Source organism: Silene latifolia, chromosome Y, assembly GCF_048544455.1.
Source record: "Silene latifolia isolate original U9 population chromosome Y, ASM4854445v1, whole genome shotgun sequence".
NCBI lineage: Eukaryota > Viridiplantae > Streptophyta > Magnoliopsida > Caryophyllales > Caryophyllaceae > Silene > Silene latifolia.
Window position 1 is genome coordinate 147,453,931 of NC_133538.1, and position 27,757 is coordinate 147,481,687.

The following is a 27,757-nucleotide window of genomic DNA, read 5'->3' on the forward strand; positions in this document are numbered from 1 at the left end:
GGGCCTTACTCGATCGAGTGCACCTCTTGTTACTCGATCGAGTAACCTTTACTCGATCGAGTAGCCCTGGTAATTTGTTTTACGTGTCTCTGACCTTCAACTACTCGATCGAGTAAGTCACTCACTCGATCGAGTGACATGTACTCGATCTAGTGACCTCTGTTTTGGGTCATATGCTTATATTTTAACTTCGTTGCCTATTATGTTTAATTCAAAGGTGTTATTTTGCTTCCTTATGCATTGTTTTACGTATGTGTTGGTCCTGATGCGTAAGTTACCCAATCTTGTGATGTAAAGAGTGGCACCTGTGGTGAGTATGAGTTCGGTGGGGAGGACATGCGTTATATGTGGTTGTGATAAGTAGTGGAAAAGAAAAGGAAGATTGGTAAGGCTTATTAAGGCATGGAGCATGTTTTATGAGATGAGATGAGTGATATGATTGTGTGTTGAGTAATGTAAAAGTAAGTGAATATGGGCAAGGGATGATGCGAGTCTAAGGAACGTGAGAATGAAAAGATTGAATGGAAGGATGTGGATAGCGGAAACTTGAGATGTGTAAAGAATTATGGAGGGAGATGCTTAGGAAACGTGTGGGTTAAAAATATAAGTAGTGAAAGGTCATTTTAGAGGGATTGAGAAGAGTGGTATATAGTGAACTTAATGGAGACATGTCGCGACAAGGATTTGCAGATGGTGAGTGAGTTTGGGAATTTGCATTATCAAGAGGTGAAATTAATGTGTGATTTCCTTGGGCAAGTAACGTTAAGAAATGAGTTTTGGGATTCTTAAAAAAGAAAAAAAACTGATTGGTGATAAGTGTGTGAGTGATAGCATGATAAGAAAAGATCCATGGTAAGAAAGAGTGAGATGATATTGATATGAAATAATGGGATTTGAGCTTTGGAGCAATGATAAGGTAACCGAAGCACTAAAGAGTTAGGTAGAGGTAATAAGGAGTTGAGCTATTACTTGGTATTGTTGAGTGTAAAGAGAAAAGAAGGATAAAAGTAAGCTGAGAAAAATGTTGACCGGAGTTATGTGACATAGAAGTAAGGAATCGCCGAGATGTATGATACTTTCATGAGGATGTTAGTTAATGGTTATATAGGAGTTTCAGGACAACATGATTAGTCATCAGTTTCGAGGAATTAAGGGAGTAAGAAGTTGGTAGAGTATCTGCATGATATGAGATTTTGGTGGAGAATTAGATGACGATACAATTAAGGATAGTATTGGGAAGAATGTTGGGGTAAATTTTGTTGATGAATTTGATGTTCGTTATTTGGAATGTTAACCGAAGCTAGAAAATGAACTGTTACATTTAGAGGTGAGTGTAAGAGATTGTTATACGAGCAGTGGTGGTATTGTGGTGTTGTCAATAGTGGTTAAAGGTGATGATGGACAAGAAAGATAGCAATTCTAAAGAGGTTGATTTTGGTAAAGGCCGGATTGAAATGTACGGTTGTAAGGAAGTATAAGATGTGGTTATATGAGGCGGGTGCTAGTAGTTGAATATTAATGGTATGGTTATACTTAGCAGGAGGTGATGGTTATGCGAATGGGAGAATATGTTATGAGGGGCATACGAGTTAAGCTCGGGCGAGAGGTAACTTTTATCAAGTGGTAACTTACGTGATCAGGATTGACTAGTTGGATGTGATTATGGGTCTATGATGTGTATAAACGTTTGTGTGAGGTTCTGACCTCACGATAAGGGGTATGGTGTGATAGTCATAATGTTGTTATCTGAATGTTCTGTAATATATGTTCGATACGGTAACCTAATGGAATGATGTTCAAAAGTGATAGTTTGAGTGATCTAGCATGGCTAGTTATACTTGTATGTGTATTCATGATATATATTTATTCCATGAAAAGGTATGGATGATATTCATGAGATTCTTGTCTGTTTATTCCGTATAATATGTTGTGTTATAATCTAGTAAAGCAGTTTTAAGTAAGTTTTCTTGTCTGAAAAGTTATACTGAGTCAGTGTTTATGGGAATTGTATGTGGTTGTGATGTCTATCGATGTGGTTGTTGTGCCTCGGGCGGTGATCCGGGCACGGTACTTCATGTTGTGATGCGGGTATTTTCGCGCAGCGGTGCGGCTGTTGGTGGCAGTGTTGCGATGCCGTCACCGGTTGTGGTGAAGTAGGCGGGATGATTACGATTCGAGTTTTGAAAGTACATACCAGTTATACATAGATTGTTGTTTTGTTTGATATTGCTTCCTATGAGTTTCGGGTTGTACATATAGATGGTTGTTTTATTTATTTATGTTTCTTACCTATTTTAGTTTGGGAGTAAGGGTAGAGTATGATATGGAAGAGAGTTGTGTATGTTTTCGTTGTTGTCATGGTATAGTGATATCCTATTGATGGGACACAGTTGCGAGAGGTTGTTGGAGTACTTGTGATGTTCTTTTAGAGGAGGCATTGGTTGACTTAGTAATGGCAAGTGATTCGTGGAACATGTGTTGTACAGATCTGAAAGCTGCAGGTGGTCCATAATCTTTTGTTGAGACAGTGAGTATAGGGTGTTGGACATTAGTATCATGGTAAGTTGTCGATGAGTTTGTGGTAATAAAAGGGAGAACTTGAGGACCTAGTGTGAGTGTGTGTAATAATTGTGGATCGTGAGTTTTGAGTATGGAGATAAGTGCATGTATAGAGGACTATGTCGTTTTGGCGGTAATAGGGAACAGTTGAAGTTTTGGTTAAGCTAAAGATTTTGTGGTATAGGTTGGGTGGTGTGCCGAGTGAATTGAGGTATGAGAACTGTTAAGTAAGAGAGCCTTGGATATAGGAATGGTGAGTATTTAGATTATAGGCGATTATCTTTGACATGCGGTGGTGATGGGGATAATGAGAAAATATAGCTAAGGATTTAGTATTAGTGAGTTACGAGGACGTAATGTTTGTCTTAAGAGTAGTAGGATGCGATAAAAGAGAGTTTCATGGTTGTGCATGTTGTAGTATATTTGGAAGTAGAGTGTCGGTGTAGCATAAAGGATGGATCTTTGTTGTGATTGACAATGGGATGATGATATTTAGGAGTTTGAGAGTGTTGACAGTGGGATGATGATGTTTATGAGTGTGAGTAAACTTCGAGGACGAAGTTCCTTTTAAGGGTGGTAGAATGTAACATTCCGTTTGATGTTTATGAGTGTCTTGATATTGGATTTTCTAGTGGATAATATGTTAGTGAAACGGAGCTAGCAGCGTTTGTGGATGGTAGTTGGTAGTGTATGGAGTTAGTGTCGAGAGAGACTATAATGTAGTTGATACGATATCGTGAACCATGTTGTGGAGGTAGGAATAGTTGGTGGACTTGGTGTTAAGAGTTCATGTTTTATAGGTTGGGGTTTTGGTTTGAGTTCTTAGTTGCATTGTTGTGTCTTGATCGAGTCAGTATGTTTGTTTTTATGTATGGGTTGAACTTCGGGGACGAAGTTCCTTTTAAGGAGGGAAGACTGTAATACTACGGTTTTTTATGTCTATGGGTACTCTATCGAGTGGAACTTACTCTGTCGAGTAAGTATGTTTTTATACGAAACAATAGTCTGCCTGATGGGTACTCGATCGAGTACATGTGGCACTCGATCGAGTAAGAGGCACTCGATCGAGTAAGTCACTCACTCGATCGAGTAAGTGTGTTTTACGGGTTTGTTTTGACGGGTTTTGCTAATAACGCGAGTTTAATATAAAAGATTTCCGTCATTTTCTTTAATCAGTTTTTCACCTTTCTAAACCTTTCAAAAGAAAAAGAAGTTACGTAGTTCTCTCTCGTCGCGTTGTTAGCAAAACCTAAGGGCTAGAGTCGTCGGATCGTTGAGTTCTTTACGCCTATGAGACCGTCGCATTGTGGGTAAGCTCCTAGTATGATTTTTATATCGTTTCATTGGTTTTTGTTGAAACCATAACTTGGTAATTTGGGGGTTTTGGGGAGTATGGTTAATGTTAGATTGTGATTGTATGATTGTGTGTTTATAGGAGATGATTTCGTTGAAGAACGATTGTGATTAGCTGATTGTGACGATCTTGGTGATTGCTTTCCAGGTAGGGTTTCCCTACTCAGTATTGGTTACATAATGTGTGATGTTTGTGATGGTGATTGTTGGTTAGTTATATTATTGATTTGATTTTAATGGTTGTTGGTTGTATATTGTTGATTGGTTGTGTATCTGTCTGTGATCTTCGGGGTGCGTCCCTGGCTGAGTTGAGTCACTTGCGGGAGTGGCTTCACGCCCTTGATTCGCCTTCTATGGAACCCGCCACAGAAGGGATGTGCACAATAATGTACTTGGGTTTATCGCTCGAAGGAGATGAGCGAGGCTTAGGTGGGAACGACTGCGGTCCCCCACTGGCAGCAAGGAGTACTTGTTGCGATGGGTACTCTGGCAGGGCTACACACTTCGATTTGTAGTCTGATGTGTGGAGAGGAGATGGAGTATTGGAGATTGTGTTGTGTTCATTGAGTTGTTTGTAATACTGTTTCTTTGCAGCTGTTTGTTTTATGTAATCAGTACTGATCCCGTTTAAATTTTTTAAAAATTGTGGTGATCCATTCGGGGGTGGTGAGTAGTTATTGAGCAGGTATGATTCATGGGATAGCTGGGTTGAGTCATCACGAGCTGTTTTAGAAGCCTTATGCTGTGTCGAACGTTGTTCTTTAGCTAGTTGGTTTAATATTTGAGAGCCTTTGTATTTTCTTTTATCAGTTTCGGTTTTGGTTGTATCGCTTTAAACTTTATTATTATTAAAGTACGTTTCGTTATTGTCTATTTGATTATCATTGCCTCGGATAACCGAGATGGTAGCATTCTCATGCCTTAAGTGGTCGTGGTAAGGCACTTGGAGTATGGGGGTGTTACATCATCAAGTGTAACTTTCATACACGAAAAAGAGTTAGTAGGCACAACATTTAAATCTACCATATACACATTCCTTTTCCTATGGCCTTCAAGAATAATATTACTTGTACTTTCAATTATAATGCGACAAACATCAGTATGAAAAACGACCTTGTTACCTTTGTCGCATAGTTGAGATATGCTAAGTAGATTATGCTTGAGACCATCCACTAGATAAACATCACTGACTGCGTTTGATTTAGAAATTCCAACTTTGCCCACACCAATCACTTTGCCCTTCTTATTATTCCCAAAAGTCACCTTTCCTCCATTGAAAGGTTTGAGTGAAAGAAACAAATTCTTATCTCCAGTCATGTGTCTTGAGCATCCACTGTCAAGATACCATTAATTGTTTTATTTCACCATTACCTGCAAAAGGATTAGATACAGTTTTTATGTACCCAAGCAAAGTTGGGTCCTTTATGGTTAGTTACCCTATATACTAAATCCTTTCGTACCCAAACTTGTCTAACAGTCGTGTTTCTAAACTTTGGGTAGTTTCGTTCAGGAGGAGTTCTAGGTCTAGGGGACTACCTGGGTCTCACATATCTAGTCTCCTTATGTTGAGGTTTACCTTTTTTAGGTTCACAAGGAATTTGTGAAGTGCTACGGTTTTTGGTGAAATCAAATGCCATGTCGTAGAACCAACGAAAGTTATTATTCCTCTCTTCGTTAGGTTCATCTATACGGAATTCATCATCCTCGACTGTTATGTCAACCGTTTTACCAAATTCGGTATTTTTTTCATATATCATGTACACGTTTGACACAATTGTCTTGGATGTGACCCGTATGACCACAATAATTGCAAATCAGATATTCAGGAAAATCGACATATTTTCTTTTTCTGAAATCATGATCTGAAGGTGTTGATTTGCATTTAGAGTGATCTCTACGGCTGTAGCACTCATGTCCTAAACCCATCTTCATATTATTGTCAGATTGTTTGGTTAGGAAGTTTAAGACTTTTGTGCTACCTTCCCACTTATCATGGACCTTTCTTGCGTGTAGGAGTAAGTCCTTTAGGGTTTTAATCTCTTCAAGACATTTCGTGTGATCTACGTCATTATCCTTCTTGAAATTGTCACGAAAGTCTTGGAACCTTTTGTTAAGAATAAATACAACATCCGAGTGCTGTTTCTTAACATTGATCATGTCAGTTTTAGATTCCTTCAATTTCTTTGTGAGAGAATCGATTTATTTCTTTTGGTCTAAAATCACTGCTTCACCAGATGTGATTTTAGCCTCTAAAAGTTCTTTGGCTTTTCTAAGTTCTAAAGTTGTAGCTTCATTAGCTATAACTTTGGCTTGAAGGTGCTTAATTATAAGCTTTAGGTCTGAAATTATAGCTTCATTAGCTATAACCTTGGACTAATCCCTTCTTTTCAGCATTAGCAGTATCTAATGTTGTAGCTTTATCAGCTGTAACTTTAGATTTCAACTTCTTAGCTTTTGCCTTTAGAATATGATTCTCCTCAGCAATATCAAGAATCTGTTGTTTTAGATCCTTTAGTTCCATATCCTGTTCATGACATTTGTCGAGGGATTGCTCAAAAAATTCAATTAGGGCATTCTTAGATAATTTCTTAACACGTTTTTTGAGTTCAAGATAACTAACCTTATCATCGTCATCTTCATCTGATTCTCCAAGAAAGCAGTAATTTGAATGAGAAACCGTGCTATCATCGTCACTGTCAGAGATTAGGTCAAGACTGATGCTGCTAAGACAAAAATTGGCTACTTCGTCATCTTCAGATCCTTCATCATCTTCTGAGTCAAGATCTCCCTAACACGAATCCATCATTACTTGTTTAAACTCCTTCTTTGTCTTCTCGCGTTTTACCTTGTCTTTAATTTTCTCCCATGTTGGATAATCCTTGATCATGTGATCAGATTCTCCACACTTGAAGCAACCTCTATTAGCAAATGATGATTTTGATTCTGTTGCTTTCTTGTTAAAGGACTTGTTGTTGTTAGAAGAAGATTTTGCTTGTTTGTTTCGAAAGATTCTATTTTTAAAACGTCGTGCAAACAAGACCGTCTCATCTTCTATGTCAGAGCTAACATCTTCGCTTTTCAAGGCCATATTTTTACCTCTACTTGTTTCATCTTCATCAGCATTTAGAATTATTTCATGGTCCATGAGGGCACCAATGAGTTCTTGATAGGATAGTTTCTTAAGATCTCTCGATTCCTCCATTGTTGTGACCTTGGCACGCCACTTGTTAGTCAGGCTCCTAAGAACCTTTCTTGCAATGTCCTCGGTGTTAAACTTTCTTTCTAGGTTTTACAATTCATTTATGATGCTTGAAAAACGTGCGGACATACTATCCAAGGACTGGTTTTGCTCCATACTGAATAGCTCATATTTCTGCATTAACAGATCTATGCGGTGTTTCCTAACAATGGAAGTACCTTCATAAGCTAGTTCAAGGCCGTCCCATATTTCCTTGGCCGTTGAGCATGAAGAGAAGCGATCGAATTCTGCAGTAGTCATGCCGTTTTGCAATAGGCTTATTGCTTTAGAATTATTTTCGGCCTTCTTGTAGTCAGCCTCAACGTAATCCTCTTCTTTTTTCTCATAGGTAGTGCCTTCAGCGGATGCAACCAAAATTTTATGCGGTCCATTTTGGATAATCCTCCAGCACTCCCAATCATGACCCTTCACATAATGAGTCATCATGTTCTTCCATAAACCATAATTCTTCCCATCAAAGACGGGACACATGAGGTATTTGGAATCCATTTATCACGTGATAGGCAGCGGAATATAAAACAATAAGATAAATAAAGATAGACAGATCAACCTCTTTGCGCTTAGGCAATCAAGAGCACGAGGCTGTGATACCAATTGAAGAGTCCATCGATCCGAAATACTCAAGGGAGGGGGGGTGAATTGAGGAAATTGAGGATTAAAAACTTTAACCTACTTTTTCGATTGCACGTGTATAATCAATTATTTAAAGTTTATTGATTAAACATTAACTAATCAATTAATTAACGAATTAAAGAAATCAAATAAACGAAAGAGAAAGAGAGACACACAGATTTTTGAAGTGGTTCAGTATCACAAATCGAAACCTACGTCCACTATTCTCGATTAATAAATTTATTACTTTTCTACGGAGTACAAATTTACTAACCCAACTCGTACAACTAACCCTAGTTGTAACTCAAGTGAGTATCGCTAAATACTCGAGTGACTAATTTATGCTAATAAGAAAGCACTAATGATTCTTCTAAAAGTTCACGTTAATGAACGAGTAAGAAATCAATTAAGTGCCATTATCTTATAACGATAAAAAAGAATGAATCCACAAGTTTATAAGACGCACGACCTTTTCAAAATAACAGAACGGTTTTTGTTTGTAAAACACGGTTTTTGCTTTTAAAATAAAATCAAAATTATGCTCAAAGTGAAGGAAAAGTAGATCTATATACTAACATATTCATATATGTTCCATTTTAATTTGTCATAAAATTAATAAATGATCTTATGCATGCAAACAATTTAACAAAATAAAGAAGAAACATTCATCCTTACATTGGAATTTCGGTTCATATGGGCACAAAAGAGATCTCCTTCTCTTTTGTTCTTGAGCTTTCCTTTTGGATGAACAAAGACCCAAGTGTATGATCTCTCCCAAGGATTTATACCCAAAGCTTACTCTTAATTAAAATTAATATAATGTATACTAGATAATATTAATTTTATAAGAAAAATTGACCCAAAATTATTTGGTATCTCTCCCAAAACCGGTTGAGAGAGAGGAATTATAGAGGAAATTTTCTCTTTCTAAAAACTCTTATTTTTGTGAGATGAATGAATGAATAATCACTAGTCTCTATCTTAGTGAATATTAGGTAAAATAATAAGAAAAACCACAAGGGTTTTCTTCCCAAAAACCGGTTGGAAGAGAGCATGGGAAGGAGCCAATGCATGCCCTAGTTGTTCTTCACAATGAGCAATAGGTATGCAAGGCTAGTTTAGTAGGTAATCATGTTGTTTACCACTAATAAAATAACTTAATATTTGCCTAATCTTCCTCATCTTTTCGGCACATATGGATAACATGGAGTCCATTTTATTTTTGTCAATTGCCAATATGTCACATGTCATATGTTACATAAATTTGTTATGTATTTTTAACATATTAAAAATCAACGTATTAATAAAAATACGTCATATACAAAAATCGACTTAGTAATTCATAATTACTTGTACCAAAATAATTTACCAATTATAAATCACAACAATTTGTATTTATAATAATTCATTCAAATTTAATTGTTTCCTTAAACAATAATTTCATCTGAGTAATGATACAATTCGATTACTCAGACCGTATCTCATTTTAATCAATTTCAATGAGATACGTAAATATTACTTCCAAAATTATCCGTCAATTTTAATTAAATTAATTAACTCGTAATGTTATACGATCAATTAATTGATCAATTAAGAGTGTTGCCCTATAGGTATGACCTAGGGGATCAACTGATCACCACCGTCGCACGACAGTAATGTCAAACTCTAGTCAGCCAATCATTACCGATATATGTTGACCAGTTGACAGTAAAAATACTTCCCAATTGTATTCTTTAAAAAATGAGACTTAAACATGTGATCATTATGATCAACAGTTGTGATCGCATTATTGTCGGAGGACACTTATTCCAACAATCTCCCACTTGTCCTCGACAAGTGTGCGTCACCAATTCTCTTGTCCTATTACTATCTCCCACTCAATGCAAGGTGTCTTTCAGGTCGTACTTGCAAGTGATCATATCGAGAGTGGTTTCCTCGATCTGGAGAATAACTGATTGACCGGATTTATCCACCATGGATACATTCCGAGCGTGGCCACGCATTTCCGTTCATTACTCCTCGAGTGGCCCCGAGATATTGTTATAACTCGACTAGGGGTGGACAATTCCTATCGCACTTATTCCTTCAACTAGCCACACCATCATAACCCAAAATATGCCCATTTGACCCCATTTACGAAGGTCGTAGTAACACAAATCAAAGTTATTACGAAGCTGTGCCATCTTAGGCGAATAGTCTTTAGTCAAAAGAATCGACTCATTTGAATACTATAGCAGATCTCGCCACGACCAGGCTATATAAATTTGCCAGAACTCTATAAGCGGTCATAAGGCGACAAAATGTTCTAATGATCTGCCTATGTGATCGACTAGTCATCTCACATGACTCTATGGCACTTGAACTTGCCATCAATCGCATCACACTCTAGTCACTTCGAGACGTCACCTCATACAAGTGACTATGGGCAAATACTATGTTAATCCGTGTTCACTTTAACGTGGTTCAATTGTCATTACAACCCGTTTGGATGTAACAATGTATAAATTAAGATAAAAACAAATGTGATTATGAACATGAACAAAAACAACACTTTTATTTCATTTCAAAATCTAACATAGACTTGGTACACGTTTAAGTCTCATGGACACCATATGTCCATCATGTTTAGCCTGCGATAAAGGCTTGATGAGCGGATCGGCTATGTTGTCATCCGTCCCAACCTTACAAATCGCAGTTTCCTCTCTTTCAATGAAATCTCTTATTACATGATATTTTCTAAGTACATGTCTAAATCTATTACTAGACTTCGGCTCCTTAGCTTGGAAGATCGTCCCACTATTATCACAATAGAGAGTGATGGGATCATTGGCGGTAGGTACTAGTTTTAGACCTTCCGTGAATTGCCTGATCCAAACAGCTTCCTTAGCGACTTCCGATCTTTGCAATGTACTCGACCTCCGTTGTAGAATCCCATGATTCTGACTTCCTTAAAGCTTCTCCAGCTTACAACACCACCATTGAGCATGAAAACGAAACCAGCTTGTGATTTCATGTCATCTCTATCTGTTTGAAAACTTGAGTCCGTGTATCCATTAACACGCAGCTCAGTGTCTCCTCCAAACACTAGGATAGAGTCCTTAGTTCTTCTCTGTAACACCCCCTCATACCAAGGTGCCTTACCAGGACCACCCTACCATGAAAATGTGTTACCATCTCGGTTGCCCGAGGTTAGTACATATCAAAAGCGTCTCAACTGAGCATATTTATTAAAGTACTGTAAAGTATAAAGTTTACAACATCAAAACTGTTATACTGTTTTAACAAAATACAACTTCATAGTCTGACAATAAAAGAAATCCAACTAAGACTCAGACGGTGATGCTATGACTCGTGATGGCAAATCTCCCAAGACAGTCCCCAAGCTCACACTAGCAATACCTGTCAAGCCTGCTCACCATCCCCGAATGGATCACCGCAGATTCCACAAACAAAAACGGGTCGATTACTCAAATATTAAGACAAACAAACGGAGAGAAATCAACTGATCATCACCAATGCCCAATCATCCAATCTCCCACAAGAACCGACTACACACCAAAGTGTGTAGCCCCGCCAGTTACCCATCGCAATGAGTAACCCTCGCCGCCGGTGGGTGACCGCAGCCGATCCCACCTAGTCCAGCTCCTCAACGAGCGACAACAATCCCCGTCCCTTAATGTGCACATCCCCTCCCGTGGCGGGTTCCATGGAGGGCGAACTAGGGTGTGAAGCCACTCCCGCAAGTGACTCCACCACAATCACAATCACATGACATCACAGCCATCTCAATCCCCTCACACCAACATCGTCACAACAATCTCCATACTCCGATGATCAACAGATAACAATAATCACATCAAACATGTCTTATAAAGAACGAAATGGCGAGTAGGAAACCCTACCTTAGCAATCAACAGTGGAATGAACTCGAACAATCAGAAAGGCTCTTCTACGAAGTCTTCTCCTATACCATAATCATATCACACAATTACACATTGCACAACCCCATATTCCTAATTCCGTAATTGTACAGTAACCCCAACGAATACAAACAACATATAATTAGAACTTACCAACAGTAAGATGAGGAATTATACGCAAGGACTCCGAAGCTTTCACAAACAACAAGGCTATGGGATGATTAGGGAGTGATTAGGGAGAGATTAGGTTAACGTAGAAATGATGTAGTTGAAATGATGTTTTGAAAACTGACGCGCGATATAAAATAATTTTAAACACTCCCTAATCAAACCGTCAAAATAATACTCGCCAGACCGAATACTCGGTCGAGTAAAGTTATACTCGGCCGAGTATCCTCTACTCGGTCGAGTATTCACTATACTCGGCCGAGTATTCATCGGCAGAACCAAAACAACTCACAACAGCAGCACTACTCGGCCGAGTAGGCTCTACTCGGTCGAGTAGTCACCAAAGAAAATCCGTAGTGTTACATTCTCAAGTACTTAAGGATGTTCTTGACGGCAATCCAGTGACTCTCCCCTGGATTTCCTTGATATCTACTCGTCATACTCAAAGCATACGAGACATCAGGACGTGTGCATATCATAGCATACATGATTGATCCAACAGCGGAAGCATAAGGGATCGTCTTCATGCGTTCAACATCATGGGGTTCGGAGGGAGATTGAGTCTTGCTCAATATCGTCCCGGTTACCATAGGTACCAATCCCCTTTTGGATTTGTCCATGCTGAACCGTCGAAGAATCTTATCAACATAAGACTCTTGACTTAGTGCCAATATCCTCTTGGATCTATCTCTATGGATCCGGATACCTAATATGCGTTGTGCTTCTCCTAAATCCTTCATTTGGAAGTGGTTACCTAACCACTTCTTAACAGAAGACAACATCGGAATATCATTTCCAATGAGTAGTATGTCATCGACATACAAGATTAGGAACACAACATTGCTCCCACTGAATTTCATGTATAAACATGGTTCCTCAACATTTCGAGTGAAACCATTCTCTTCTATCACATGATTAAATCGATGATTCCAACTTCTAGATGCTTGCTTAAGACCATAAATGGATCTCTTTAGCTTGCACACTTTGTTAGGATTTTTAGAATCAACAAAACCTTCGGGTTGTATCATGTACACCTCCTCTTCTAAATGCCCATTTGGAAAAGCGGTTTTGACATCCATTTGCCATATTTCATAATCATGAAATGCGGCAATCGCTAACAAAATCCGAATGGATCTTAGCATGGCTACGGGGCGAAGGTCTCATCATAATGGAGACCTTGGACTTGGGTAAATCCTTTTGCCACTAGCCGAGCTTTGTAGACATCATCATGTCCTTCTATGCCATTTTTGACTTTGAATATCTATTTGCATTGAAGGGGTCTTGCCCCTTTAGGCAAATCTACCAAGTCCCAAACTTGGTTTTCATGCATAGAATCCATTTCGGACTTCATGGCTTCAAGCCATAAGGTGGAATTTGGACTATAGATTGCGGCCTTGTAGGTGGCGGGCTCGTCACTTTCCATAAGCAACACATCGAGTGTTCCATCTTCCTCGATAAGTCCCACATATCGATCGGGATGGCGAATAACTCGGCCCGTTCTTCTAAGAGGAGGAGGAACAACCGTATTAGACGACGAAGGAACTTCTTCTTGCGTCTCTATCTCGGTTTGTGGCTCTTGAACTTCATCAAGTTCAAAATTTCTCCCACTCTGTCTCTTAGAAATAAATTCTCTTTCTAAGAATACAGCCTCGCAAGACACAAACACTTTGTTATCTTGAGGTTTGTAGAAGTAGTAACCTCGTGAGTTTAAGGGGTAACCTACAAAGATGCACTTTTCGGATCTTGGGGCAAGCTTGTTGTCGTTCTTAGACTTGACGTAAGCATCACATCCCCAAATCTTCATATAGGATATGTTTGGAACCCTTCCCGTCCACATCTCACATGGAGTTTTCTCGGTGGATTTAGTGGGACTATTGTTCAAAGATCTAATTGCGGTTTGAATCGTAAATCCCCAAAACGAGTTCGGTAACTCGGTTTGACTCATCATGGATCGAACCATATCAAGTAGGGTTCGATTTCTCCTTTCGGCAACACCATTAAGTTGTGGTGTTCCGGGTGGAGTAAGTTTTGATATAATACCACATTCTTTCAAGTGTGAATCAAATTCAAGGCTAAGATACTCTCCACCACGATCGGATCGTAGTGCCTTAATCCTTTTGTTCAATTGGTTCTCTACTTCGTTTTGAAATTCTTTGAATTTGTCAAACGCTTCACTTTTGTACTTCATCAAATAGATATACCCATATCTACTTAAGTCATCGGTGAAGGTAATAAAGTAGTCATAATTACCACGAGCGGTGATACTCATTGGTCCACATACATCGGTGTGTATGAGTCCCAATAGTTCACTAGCTCGCGTCCCTTTACCACTAAAAGGATTACGAGTCATTTTGCCAAGTAGGCAATATTCGCATGTACCATATGATTGATAGTCAAATGGTGTAATCACATTAGTCGAAATTAATCTTTTGATGCGATTCTCGTTTATGTGACCTAATTGACAATGCCAAATGAACGCTTCACTTGGATCACTTGATTTGAGTTTCTTTGATTGAATGTTATAGATATCATTAGTCGGATTCGAGGTATCTAAAATGTAAATGCCATTGATAGAGGAAGCTTGGCCTATAACCAAGTCGTTCCTTGAAATAGTACAACGATTGTTCTTAATGACAAAACAAAAACCGTCTATGTCTAGCATAGCGATTGAAATAATGTTTTTAGAGAGTGTAGGCACATAAAAACAATTATGTAAATACAACTCAAATCCATTAGGCAAAGCTAAAACATAAGTTCCTTTGGATTCAGCCGCTACCCGAGCTCCATTTCCAAGGCGTAGATCCACATCTCCCTTGCTAAGCCTCTTCACGTCTCTTAAACCCTGTAAATGATTACAAAGGTGAGAACCACAACCGGTATCTAGTACCCATGTCATAGTGGAAGTAAAATTTATATCAATAACATAAATTTCCTTAGGAATTTTACCTTTTGGAGTGATGATTCCTTCCCTTATATTTCGCAAATAAACGGGACAATTCCTAAGTCAATGTCCCATGCCATAGCAATAATGACACTCATCATTAACTTGCTTGAAGTTTTTGATTTTCTTTCCCTTCTTCTTGAACTTTTTGCCCTTAGAAGCAAGAACTTGATTGCTTGAGCTCCCACTAGTTTTGGCATCTTTATCTTCCAGAGACAAAGACTCTATAGATTGTATGAGGTAGTCTTCCTGAGACGGGCTCACACGAGGTCTAGTAGTAGTAGGTGGTTTAGAATAAGTGATGAAGTTAAGGTTTCCATCCGAACCTATTCCAAAATGAAGTTCTCTAGTAGTGTCGAAATCATTGTTGGAGCAAACGTCGTCAAAAACATTGTGGTAAGACTCAATAGTTATCGGTGCGGTAGCGTTTGATGGATTCATTGTAATGAACTACAAATATGGAGGAAAGGAAATATTAACATTTGTCTTTTAAATCATACTTGTAAACAAATTAAACAAGATATGAACATTTATATAGTGACCTCTACCCAACTATTATAAATGATTCCAAGACCCAAATTCATATTGACTTAGGCACGGTGGGGCCGATTCATCCTTTATCAATATAACTTGGTGGATTAACGTTTAATCGATTCTACTTTTAGAACTCTTGGTCGATAATATTACATTAACGATTATCTTTAGCCCAAAACACATCCGACAAGGGCACGGTGTGGCCGATACATCCCTTATCAAAAACTTTTGTTGAGTTCAATCCAAATTTCGAATAAATGTGTCCATGATCCAAACCCACATTAACTTGGGCACGGTGTGGCCGATTCATCCCTCATCAACATGAATTCGGTGGATAGACATTTATCACCCATTTCCCCTACGTAACAAGGTTTGTACCCCGGTGTGGCCGAGTGCACTCCCTCGCGAAATAGGTTTTCATGGTTTCTACTCTTTGGTAAGGCTATGTCTCAATTAATTGTTTTAGCGAGAGGTCATTTCAATTTATTATCTATCACGTTTTAAGTGAACTAAAGCGGTGAACTACGATAATTGTAATTGACACAATCGATAAACTCGATTAGATGATGATTCATGTTTTAATTATGGCGATTTAGCGATGCATGTGACATATAAATAAAATGCAAAACATAAAAAAATCCTAGTATGGCCTTCCTAAATAGAAAAACTATTTAACTATTACAAATTCGGAAACCAACTCCATTGGTCCCTTGAACTTCGGTTGTGGCACGCATCTCGAGGTAACACCGTCTTTATGTATCGCCATCTTGAAGAAATCCGTCTTTGGGAACTCCGAGATAAATTAAATTACATAGCAAATTACATAATTTCCTATTATACATTTGTAACTAAAATAAAATAAATCTATTAAATTACAAAACGGTGATACGAGATCACAATAAAATTACAACCGAATCGATATTCCCATACATTTCGGGAAATACCAATTAAAACTAAGGCCATACTAAGTAAAAATTACATAATTCAAAAATTACATAAATTAAAATTATGACAATCATAAAGAAAGTGCAGCATTATAATATGTATGAACATGCCCAATTTTATGCTAAATCGCCTTTAATTAGCCAATATCGTATATTACTCGGTTTTTACGGATTTGCGTGATTTCAACATTTTATAATCACTAAAATTACATAAATTCATATTTATGCATAAGTTAATTACCCTAACCTCTTAGGACTCAAAATTTAGTCTTCACTAATTATTTGACCATAATTAACTCATATTTCTAAAATACCATGACACTCATAATGTTCAAAAACTTAGGTTAAAAATTTCAAAATTTGTCCGGAAAAACAATGTTGCGGTTTATCGGTTTTAACTAAATAATCATAAAAACATGAGAAAAATTATATTCATTAACTTTTAGATCTGAAAAACATAATAAAATGCAACATTGGACGTTTATCCTTAGTCATAGATAAAGTTTTATTAATTTTTCACTAATAATGTCACTATTTATGCTATTTTTTTTCAAAAATCCATAAATCATGCAAAAAGACTTCACTATAGCCTATTATTTTACACACATCTTGTAAAATTGCATGTGACAACATACTAAATTTCTATGACCAGATTCGAAATTTATCTCATATTAACCTATTTTTCACTTAAATCCGAATTTAACAATGAAAAATCCATTTTTCGAGCATAAGAAGTCCAAAAATTATGACAATTTACAAGTTATCTCAAAATAATATATGTGACAACATATCCAAAAATCACTGGAAAATACGAAGTATAGCTAATTTTAGTCCAAAAATGACATTTTTACTCATAAAATCATATTTTCATGCCATTATCGCATAATATGAACAATAAAAATCCGTAAAATAACCAAAATATCCTAAAAACATTTTAGGACCAGAAACTTAACATGCATAAATTTATTTCGTGATATTTCATAATAACACAAATTATACAAGTTTTATATGTTATTCTTATAACTCGGAAAAACTTTTAACCGATTTGCATGCAAACAACCATGGCTCTTGATACCGATTGAAGGAAAAGTAGATCTATATACTAACATATTCATATATGTTCCATTTTAATTTGTCATAAAATTAACAAATGATCTTATGCATGCAAACAATTTAACAAAATAAAGAAGAAACATTCATCCTTACATTGGAATTTCGGTTCATATGGGCACAAAAGAGATCTCCTTCTCTTTTGTTCTTGAGCTTTCCTTTTGGATGAACAAAGACCCAAGTGTAGGATCTCTCCCAAGGATTTATACCCAAAACTTACTCTTAATTAAAATTAATATAATGTATACTAGATAATATTAATTTTATAAGAAAAATTGACCCAAAATTATTTGGTATCTCTCCCAAAACCGGTTGAGACAGGAATTATAGAGGAAATTTTCTCTTTCTAAAAACTCTTATTTTTGTGAGATGAATGAATGAATAATCACTAGTCTCTATCTTAGTGAATATTAGGTAAAATAATAAGAAAAACCACAAGGGTTTTCTTCCCAAAAACCGGTTGGAAGAGAGCATGGGAAGGAGCCAATGCATGCCCTAGTTGTTCTTCACAATGAGCAATAGGTATGCAAGGATAGTTTAGTAGGTAATCATGTTGTTTACCACTAATAAAATAACTTAATATTTGCCTAATCTTCCTCATCTTTTCGGCACATATGGATAACATGGAGTCCATTTTATTTTTGTCAATTGCCAATATGTCACATGTCATATGTTACATAAATTTGTTATGTATTTTGAACATATTAAAAATCAACGTATTAATAAAAATACGTCATATACAAAAATCGACTTAGTAATTCATAATTACTTGTACCAAAATAATTTACCAATTATAAATCACAACAATTTGTATTTATAATAATTCATTCAAATTTAATTGTTTCCTTAAACAATAATTTCATCCGAGTAATGATACAATTCGACGATTCTCGATCGTAGTATCTCATTTTAATCAATTTCAATGAGATACGTAAATATTACTTCCAAAATTATCCGTCAATTTTAATTAAATTAATTGACTCGTAACGTTATACGATCAATTAATTGATCAATTAAGAGTGTTGCCCTATAGGTATGACCTAGGGGATCAACTGATCACCACCGTCGACGACAAGGTAATGTCAAACTCTAGTCACCAATCATTACCGATATATGTTGACGGTTACAAGTAAAAATACTTCCCAATTGTATTCTTTAAAAAATGAGACTTAAACATGTGATCATTATGATCAACAGTTGTGATCGCATTATTGTCGGAGGACACTTATTCCAACACAAAGGTCTTACTTTCAAATGTAGCAAAGAGTAGAGTATTTATAGCAAAGGAGGAAGCAAGGCACACGGTTTTCCACGAAACCCTAGAGGCCAAAACAGCAGATATGTAAACAAATCATATCTTTGTTATTTCTTTCCTTAAAATCTTAGGAAATAATAGAAAATATTTAAAAGATAATTTTATCAATTATTCTTCTATTATATTTTCCTTAAATCTTAAGATATGATAAGATTTTCCATAACAAAAATATTCTTATCATATATAACCATATCAAGTTAAATATAAAAGATATGTTAAGATAACTCTAGAGAATAAAATCTTAACAATAACAACTTTTATTCTTAGCTTACACGAAACCAACACGGCTCATATGCCTTATTTTCCGTGAAAACCCTAACTTGATATTAGGTTAGATTTAGGGTTTAAGAGTATGCTATATTAGAAACCCTAATTAGCAATATGACTCAACTTATAAGTTAACTCAACATAATTACTAATTATAAGATTAAAATAAAACCACACTCAATATGAATATGGGCTTCCTCATTAAATAAATACTATTTGCTAAAACATTTAAAAGAGACAAAAATATTTTTCAAAAACAATTTGAAAACTTCTTAAGTCGTGCATTATATAAGCTTAGCATTTCAATGTTATAGTAGAAGAGCTATAACATTGAGCTCTTTCATAAGTAATGTTATAGTTGTGAAGCTATAACTTTACTAACATAAGAAATCCATTCTTATATTACCATTACGAGATAACCACCTACGCTATTCTAATCTTCTTTGGAGATCTTCGAGTGTAGGCTACTCCATTCAAGCTTGATTAATCTTCAAATAAGCTTCATCTTCTCATGTATGGTTGAATAATTCATCATAAATATCTTGAAATATATTGATCCGTGATTGAGGGCTTGATCATAACATGGTCTTGTATACTTTCATCACAATTCTTTAAGCTTTGCAAATAATAAGTCTAATCTGAAGAAATTAAACAAACAATTACGCGCAACGAGTTTATAGAATGTAAAGCACTCTTGACATTATCAAAACATAAAATATATATATATATATATATATATATATATATATATATATATATATATATATATATATATATATATATATATATATATATATATATATATATATATATGGTTCAACAAGTTAGAAGACCCAAGCTTCTTTTATTACATACAAGTGGATGAGGATGATCTGATAACAAATATATTTTAGGTGATGCAAAAATGATGGCGGATTATGAGGATTTCGGTGATGTGGTCTGTTTTGACACAACATATAGGAAGCATAAAGATGGACGACCAATTGCTTTATTTGTTGGTGTAAATCACCATAAGCAAACAATTATATTTGGAGGTGCTTTACTATATGATGAGACAATATTTACTTTTATGTGGTTGTTTGATACATTTTGTAAGGCTATGGATGGGAAGTTGCCAAAAACCATACTAACTGATCAAGACGCTGCAATGGAAAAAGCGCTAGCATCCCAATGGCCAGAGACATATCACTAGTAGAAAAAACACTTATTGCGTCAATTTATTTGCGTCGGTTCTATAAAAACTGACGCAAAAAGTACTTAGTTTTGGTGGGAATGCAATTTTGCCCTATAGTCAAGCTTTTTGCGTCAGTTCTTGGAAAAAACTGACGTATATAATGCGTCGGTTCTGAGCAAAACCGATGTATTTGATCAAATACATCAGTTATGTTACTAAACCGACTTATTTGGTATTATGTTTTTGCATCAGTTATATCTAAAACCGATGCAAATGATGTTTAATTAAAAAAAGAAAACGATTAAACACTCATATAGTCATACCACTACCCACATATTCAATACACACCTCCTCTAACCTTCGTCACTCTCCACGCTTCAAGTTTTAACGCTCTCGACTATCACTCCATAATCCTCACGTGCGACGCCTCACTCCACTATTACAACGCCGGCAAATGCTTAGGCTGTGCCGATAGTCGCAAAGTCGTCGCCATCGTCGTTAGTCCCAATCTTGTGGCTCTCGATTTTCACTAGGTTCGTTTTTTCTCCATCTCATTTTTTTAAATTTATTTGTTGATTTTAGTTCTGATTTTGTTTTTACAACATTAATGTTGTCTTTGTCGATTCTTGGGTGAAATTCATTGATTCATTAATTTTTTTTTTCTATTTCAGCCCTACTAGATCTGGGTTTTTTTTTCGGATTTTGATTGATGATTTTTGCCTAAATTTATTTTGTGTGATGGTTGGTTAGTTTTGGTTTTCTTGTTTCAAGTTTGTTTCTTTAATTTCTGAGCTAGGGTTTTGTTTTTTTATAGAATTGGGGAAAAATTGTTTTGATGTTAGATTTTGTCTTATGACTTCTCTTAACACTATCAGGGAAGAAAGAAGACAATCACAATGACGCCCCTGGGCTCAATAATAGCTCTGATCAAAATGATACAACCCCTAAATCATATATTGGTAGAAGGTGGATTCGGAAATTTCTTCTGCTGGTTTTTTTGGGGATTTTTTACATTCCTTTCAAGGTACATTTTCTGCTTTTCATTTCATTGTATTCAAGTATTTATACTTTTGTGTGTCTGTTGTGGAATGCTTGTACTGCATTAGCTTACTCTTTTGATAGCAGGCTACATATTTCAGTACCCGATTCGTCTTTAGCTTTCACCCTTCCCTTGTTTAAAGTTGCCTTTGGTCCAATGAATATTCGACAAATTGTTTATGTATTTGATATTTTTCTTGTCTCATTTATAACCAGTCGTCTAGTTTTTCATTTTGGCTAAGTTATAATAAATAAAAGTAAAGTACTATTACTCTTGGTAGGATGGGTGATCACTGATGGAGTTCACTAATTGAGATGAAAGTGACTCAGTGAGGATGAAAGGCAGGGGTGGATTTGGGGGTAGGATGGGCTAGCCACGTGCCTATACGTGCGAGAAAAAAATATGGAAAACCCACAAAACAGATGCCTTCTTCTCTCCCACAGCACAAACCACAGGCAAACGAGACAAGATGCCGGATTGACACCACGACCTTCCGGCATCGAAATATGTGATGGGCACAATGGTATTACAGATCCAAGGACACAGTGAGTGAACTTCATGAAGCTTTCTTCACAACTTTTGATGTTTTGTATCAAGCCCTTTTTCATTAATCTTTATGCTTCATTTGCCTTGGTATTTGTCGAGTTATCAAAGAAGCCTTTACTTTGAGGGAAGGGAAGCGCATTTTTCCTTCCGATATCCAAGATGATAATCCATTAGACTGTCTTATAGAGAAGATTAAGATAGTTAGGGTGAAACCTAATGTAAGTCCTACTAATCTACTTTATTTATTTTAAACATTGATTTTTTTCTCAGACGATAAAATGCTCTTACATATATCGATATGTGTGTATTTTCGTTTTTCGATTTCGGTTTGACATTGTTGCTAAGCGATCCAATCTCAGTGTGATTATTATTACTATGATATGAAATACTTGGTGCCGTACTCTACTTTCATTGTCGCAACACATGGTATGGCTTCCTCTAGCTTCACACTGTTATCCAATGGGTTGTGCTAATTTGTTGCTATGAGATAACTTTAAGCATGTTTGCGGAAAGTGTTGTTCGGTGCAAGGCGATTCACATTCTTCTTTATCTAGTGAAATGGATGAGATGAAAGCCTGAAATGATGAAGTGAGTCAAGTAGACGAGGTACCACGTCCGAGATGCTACATTAGACCTCTACTCGAGGTTGTGGTGCAATGTCAACGGGGTTGTGCTTGGGTGCTAACATGCAAGGCATCAACCTTGTCATCGTGAGTACTATCTTATTTGAATTTATTTATGCTACCTCGGGTTGTACTATTTTCAATCCCTCTAAATATTTATTTTTACTTTTTGTTCTTATAGAAATGGGCAGTGGACATCAACAAGTATGCTTATGAGAGTCTTAAACTCAATCATCCAGAGACTAAGGTATAGACACATGCCTTGAATACGTTTATTTGATGCGTTATTTTGTTGTTTCAATTTAGTGCTCATCAGTTGCTAGTTTTATTCAATACAATCAGGTAAGGAATGAAACAGTCGATGACTTTTTGACTCTACTCAAAGAGTGGAAGAGGTTATGTGCAAGCTACTTGTTGATTGAGAGTGGTGATACTCACGAAATAGTTGATGCTCTGAAAGTTGAGGATGGTGAAGATGTTGCGGAAGACGAATCTGAAGAAGCAGAAGATTTAGACAATGAAGAAGTGTATGAAGTGAAGCAAATCGTTGGCATTTGTTACGGTGACCCCAAGGGTAATAATAAGGCCAGCCTATATTTGAAGGTATCTTTGAAGTTTGAATCTGCTTAAACTTCTATTCTGTTAAACAACCACACATGGTTGATATAATAGTCCTTATCGCTAAACCTGTGATTTAACCAAACAATATAGGTGCACTGGAAGGGTTATGGTCCTGATTATGATACTTGGGAACCTTTTGACGGGCTAGGGTATGGAACCTGAACTTAGGCATACAATCTGGATTTTGGCGTGGGGTAAGTGAAATCCTTAACTCAAAAATTTACATTTTTCTTGCTAAATATTTAGGTTGATCTCACATATGAAACTGTCGCACATAAGACTCGCAGAAACCTTAAAGCCATTATTCATGAAATGTGGAGTTTTCAGTACTCTGATAACTAATTGTTTGCTCAGAATGTGAAGCTGTTATCTGAAGACATTAAAGCGATGAAACAAACGATACTTTGCACTTTGTTCGCGTGTGTTAGATATAATCTATGCAGGTCATAATCACCACATTTCTATTGACTTTATGTTTTTTTTACCTCAAACATCAAATTATAACAACATTATTCAACCGCGTTAAAGTCTCCGCCCGAAAAACACGGGTTTGGGTGATCGAATGAAAAATTTGTTAAAAAATCACGTAAACCTACGCTACTTTAGTAACAAGTATGTTTCGTGAATATCTTGAGCCATTTCACTTTATTTCCCGCATTACAAATACATCTCGAGAAGAAACCCACACTTTAAGGAGTTATCGAAACAATTCTAGTACTACTCATCTATTTAAGCTTTTGATGGTTTGCTGTCTGACTCTCAGGTTTAATGGAGAAGATCAATTCAAGTGGTACCGTGAAACTTTACATTATTCAATCTCGCCTACTCCTAGTAAGTAAATCTCTCCTCACAAATTTATCGATCGAGATCATGGTAACATTCTTCGCCTTGCTTTTGATCACCCCAACACCTATCACAAATTTGTTTATGTATATTTGATGGCGAGTTTGATATACTAGCACCGTACAATTCATTTGATTAACTTTGATTAAAATACCTCACACAAAGAATAAAAAGTAAACAAATGACCGAGAGTAAGGCAAGATCTTATTATTTTATTCTATTTGCTCGTCTCTAATGGCATAATTCTCCATATAACAAAGATAGAATTAGGTGGACATTCATTTGATAAGCGAGCTATCTAATATGTTGTTGATTAGGGTGATTAGGTCGAGGAACTTCATCGAATGTCGACGGCATACTCCTTATTTCTTTCTTTTTGCGTTCGCTTTTTGTTACAGCATTGCAATTCTGATTATTAGCTTAAGGGTGTTGTCAAATCTGTGTTGAAAGAAGTTTTGCGGACACTGAATCTGACTGAAGGAAGCTCTCAACTATGCTCTTGATCATCCCAGAACTTGTCAATCTTTTAGTGGGTTTGTGGCATCGAGTTTGGATTGATGTATAGTTTTATGTAAGTTTTACTAGATGTTTAGAGAACATTTAGTATAGATTAGCTTAGTAACTTTGACGTTTGTGGGATTATTTGTACTTTGGATTGTATTTGGAACTTGTTGGGTTGAATAAGATGTATTGTTTTACATGTGATGTATTAGTGTTTGGTTGGATTTCTTGTTACAGGTTTTAAGTTTTGGTATTATCGGATTAAGAGTTTTATGTGATTTGCAACAAATTTTTATATATAAAAAAAGCATTAATAAATTGCGTCGGTTCTTGAAAGAAATGATGCAATTGAGAAAAATGAATTGGCCCTAAAACAAAATATCAATTGCATCAATTATGATAACAAATGACGCAAAAAATAAAGCAAATACATCGATTCTATAAAGAACTGATGCAAAAAATAAAGCAAATACATCAGTTATGATATCAATTGCGTCAGTTTTTAAACACAACTGACGCAAATGGTGAACTTTTTGCGTCAGTTTTTAAGACAAAACTGATGCAAATGTTGAACTTTTTGCGTCGGTTCCACAACTGACGCATATCAAATACGTCCCCTCGTTATACGTCAGTCAAAAACCGACGCAAAATGCCCTCTACAACTGACGCAATAGGGGTTTTTTCCATTAGTGTATCATCGCCTTTGTGTGTGGCATATCTTTCAGAATGCTCCCATCCATTTGAGTCATGTATTTTCCAAGTACAAAGATTTCTCAGGGGACTTTAGTTCTTGTGTTTATGATTACGACCAGGAGGATGACTTCTTACATGCTTTGAGTGACATGCTTACAAAGTATGATTTACAAAGTAACGATTGGTTGAAGAGAATGTTTAACAAAAGAGAAAATGGTCACTGGTATATGGTAGAGATACTTTTTATGCTGACATGACTACTACACAACGAAGTGAGAGCATGAACAAAGTCATCAAACACTATGTAAGTTATAAGCATGATTTACGACGATTCTTGTTTCATTTTGAACGGTTGCTTAGTGATCGTCATTATGTTGAGAGAATAGCCGATTTTAAAGCTGACCAAACTAATGTGGTGTTACCCTTTCCTGTTAAAATTTTAAAGCACGTAGCAAATGCTTATACACCAACTGTCTTTAAACTTTTTCAGACAGAATTGTCTAAGTCATACGATTGTACCATTGCTAAGAATAGTGAGACAGGGGTGATTTTAACATATACAATTTGCCCACACCAGAAATATTATAGGTATACTGTCACATATAACATACAATAAGATACAATATTGTGTTCTTGTAGGAAATTTGAGTTTGGTGGGATGTTATGTAGCCATGTCTTAAAGGTTCTAAGCTTTAGAGGTATCACTGGGATTCCTGACAAATACATACTGAAAAGATGGATAAAAGGCACTAGAAATGGAAGTCTTATGACCTTTAACCAATTTGCAACTAATGTTGACCCAAGAGTGAGAGTGGGAAGACGCTAAAGAGACTTATGTCGCTTATCTACACGCTTGATTACAAGAGTGGCAGAAAAGGAGGATGAATATAAAGAGGTTAATGACACACTCATTAAGCTACTTGAAAGGGTTGGATTGAATAAAAATATTATGAATACTAAATCTCAAAGGTGCAAGATCATAATGTTATTATGGATTCTACTGGTGTTAAGAATGTTATTATGGATTCTACTGGTGCTAAGAAATTTGTTAGAGGCGTCAAAGCAAAACCTAAATCTGGAAATTCAAGTAAAAGGCCGAAAGGGGCTCTTGAATCATCAAGGAAAACCGGAAAATGTAAACAAAAAGTATCACTGGAAGTGGAGCAGGTTACTAATTTATCACAAGTTAATGAGGTATAACCATTAACTACAAGTTTTAATTTTTTTTATACATTGCTTTTATGGTTATTCTCTATACGAGCAATTTTTTTATATTAGCATTGGACATACATAGCAGGCAAGTGCACACCAGAAATTACAAAATGTCTCCACAAATGTCATACTTGAGCAACCACAGGAAAGTTTTATTTCTTTTCATTTCGTGTATTTTCACCACCTTGGAATTAAATTGATGTTCTATGTTTACATAGTCGAAGACGAGCAATCATATACATAGCAATCAGGCCTTGTTGGGAATGGACTATCCTACTGTCGAAAGCTTAATGTATGACCTTATAGAGCTAATGAATCAAACTAACAAGGTACTTGACATATCAACAATCTTTTAGTCCATTTAGAAATCATTCATGTAGCTAATTTTTTTTTAGGATGAACAATCACATGGAAAATGAGGATGCTACTGACTTGGAGAAGGGAGCTGACAACAAAATTCGTCTCAGCCTATAATTCGTTTCAGACTATTTATCAAGCTTTTTTTTTCGTCTCAGACGATACTATAATTCGTCTCAGACTATTTATTAAGCTTTTTTTTTTCATCTCAGACTATACTACAATTCGTCTTAGACTATTTATTAAGCTTTTTTTAGCAAAAGTACAGATTTATCACGACTTTATAGTTTTCTTTTCATGTGGATTCAATACAAGTAAGAGAAAGACATGCATTTTGTAATCCTATCCATCTCTACATCTATACACTTGATTACATACACACTGGTTGTTAAGCTTAAAGTAGATGATTACCTGTGAGAATACATTGGAATTTTCGAATTGTTCATCCTCTGTGCTAATCAATTGAATTGGTCTGTAGGAAAATAGAAAAAAAGGAGTAAAAATGAAAACATAGAAGAAAAAGTCCAAAATTTATCTCAATCAAAAGCAAACAATTAAAATAAATTACCATTGTTGATGAGAATGTTTGAGTGGTGTAGATCTTAAACCAAATTATGTGGTTTTAAAACAAAATATGTTAAATCATTGACCTAGTATCTAAGGTTGATGAAGGAGGAATTAAAAAGCTAAATTGATCCTTGAACGATGGTGTTCAAGACGAAATTAGGAGTATAGATTGAATTTTTTTTTTTTTTTTCCTTTGATGACCATAGATGCATGGAGAAACATAATTTACCTCCATGTTTCACAGAACCCAAAAAAAGGAGTTATTGACTAAAGAAAAGGAAAGTTTGGCTTGGCACATGGGATGTTTGCTGTTAGTTTAGTTGAAATTACTTACTTCGTAGGAATAAGGCGCCTGCTTTCAATCATTTGTGGGAGATTGATATTAAACAATGATTATTATCAAGTGAATTTGTTATATGCTACGTGGCCCAATAGAGTTAATGGGACAGGGAAGGGGACATAATTAGGGACAAACGATCCAGACTCGGGACGAAGTGGAGATACATTTTACTTCTCATCGGTCGGCCAAGGTAAATGATACACTACTCGTTTTAGATGTGGACCTTGTGGAATCGGCTCAGAGCAGACCGAAAACCAGA

The 27,757-nt window shown here is 36.1% G+C and overlaps 2 long non-coding RNA genes across 2 annotated transcripts; one reads left to right on the forward strand and one right to left on the reverse strand.

The window, feature by feature from the left end:
• Positions 1–19,234: 19,234 nt before the first annotated feature.
• LOC141626687 (uncharacterized) lies at positions 19,235–27,497 on the reverse strand. Its single transcript, XR_012536277.1, has 3 exons — positions 27,160–27,497; positions 27,003–27,063; positions 19,235–19,620 (listed from the first exon to the last, which is right to left on the reverse strand). It is a non-coding gene; the product is annotated as an uncharacterized LOC141626687 (long non-coding RNA).
• Positions 22,528–24,533, forward strand: LOC141626686 (uncharacterized). The gene is made up of 5 exons (XR_012536276.1): positions 22,528–22,611; positions 22,707–22,967; positions 23,076–23,179; positions 23,749–23,816; positions 24,227–24,533. It is a non-coding gene; the product is annotated as an uncharacterized LOC141626686 (long non-coding RNA).
• Positions 27,498–27,757: the final 260 nt, after the last annotated feature.